The sequence below is a fragment of the Corvus brachyrhynchos genome, unplaced genomic scaffold (assembly GCF_000691975.1).
Source record: "Corvus brachyrhynchos isolate BGI_N302 unplaced genomic scaffold, ASM69197v1 scaffold576, whole genome shotgun sequence".
Taxonomy (NCBI): Eukaryota; Metazoa; Chordata; class Aves; order Passeriformes; family Corvidae; genus Corvus; species Corvus brachyrhynchos.
The window spans coordinates 15681-17253 of record NW_008238657.1 but is presented as its reverse complement, the minus strand read 5'-3'; positions in this window follow the sequence as shown (position 1 = coordinate 17253).

Below are 1573 nucleotides of genomic sequence, written 5' to 3'. Positions count from 1 at the left end.
TTTGGCTGTTTTGTGTTCATTGTTTTCTCCTATGTGCAGATCTTCAGGGCCGTGCTGAGGATCCCCTCTGAGCAGGGATGGAACAAAGCCTTTTGCACGTGCCTGCCTCACCTGGCCGTGCTCTCTCTGCTCCTCAGCACTGTCATGTTTGCCCACCTGAAGCCCCCCTCCATCTCGTCCCCATCCCTGGATGTGGCCCTGTCAGTTCTGGACTCGGTGGTGCCTCCAGCCCTGAACCCCCTCATCTACAGCCTGAGGAACCAGGAGCTCAGGGATGCCCTGATGAAAATGATGACTGGATTTTTTCAGCAGCAGTGAAGAGCCGGTTTTGTTCTCCACAGCTGCAGTGTAACTCAGTGCAGGCCCAGCCTGTCTGCTCAAGTTTTTCAGAGTGGTTGTGTGTGTGCAGGGTTTCCTTTTTCATTTTGTCATAATGTTGTGCACAATGAAACTTTATTTATCCCATCATCATCCCATTACTGGGATCATTCATCCTATTTCTAATTCACTGGTTACACCTCAAATTTTACCCAGAGACAATGGAAATGAGGAATCACCTCCTCTGTGCACTTTAGCGAAATAAAGGATCCTGCAGCAACTTGTTGGTCAAAAATCCTCCATTTGAAACCTCATCTGAATCTGGCAGGGCAGTGCCTGTGTGCAGAGGGGGAGAGAAGCTGAGTCCCAGCACAGCAGCAGGGCCAGAGAGCAGCAGCACTCGATGCTTTCAGAGCTACTCTGTTTATCCTTCCACACTGTCCTTCTGTCCTTGTGTGAGTCCTCAGCTCTGTCTGCTGCGCTGCTGTCCTGCTCTGTGGCTGTCCTGTGAGCACAGGAGGGGTTGACAGTTTTGTGTTATTTTAAAGTAGACAATAGTGGCTGGAATTGCTGGACTGATCAGTGAAGTTTTTCAGAATTTTATGGCCCTGGGATGTGAGTCACGGGTGGATCACAGTGAGTCCTGGAGCTGACAATCTGAACATGAATAATAGAATGGACAAAGCTGCAGCTTAAACGTGACTTAAAAATAAATCCCCAGAGTGGCCAGCCCAGAGATCGTGGTCTGTGAACTGGAACAACCACATGACAACAGGGACTGCAGACCCACCAAAACCCCACCCAAACCCAGCTCAGAGGGGTGATGGTGGCCCTGTGGCAAACACTGGGTACCAAAGCCGTGGTGAAGCCGTGGAGAGCGAGAGGCTCAGTGGCTGACATTTCTGTGGGATGGGGCTGCTGTGTGATGGGTGGGGTCTTTAGATCACAAGGGAACCATTGCCTAGGAATTTTTTTATTCAGGTCTGTAGTGCATTGATGCTGGCTGGACTCCAGGCACCCACCAAAGCTGCTCTCTCACTCCTGTCCACAGCTGGACAGGAGAGAGAAAATATAACAAAGGGTTCATGGGTTGAGATAAGGACCAGGAGAGATCCCTCATCCAACACCGTCCTGGGCAAAAGAGGCTCAACTTACAGATATCAAGTGAATTTATTAATAACAAAATCAGAGCAGGATAATGAGAAGTGAAAGAAGAGCTTTCAAACCACCTTCCCCCTCCCCTCCATCCTTCCCA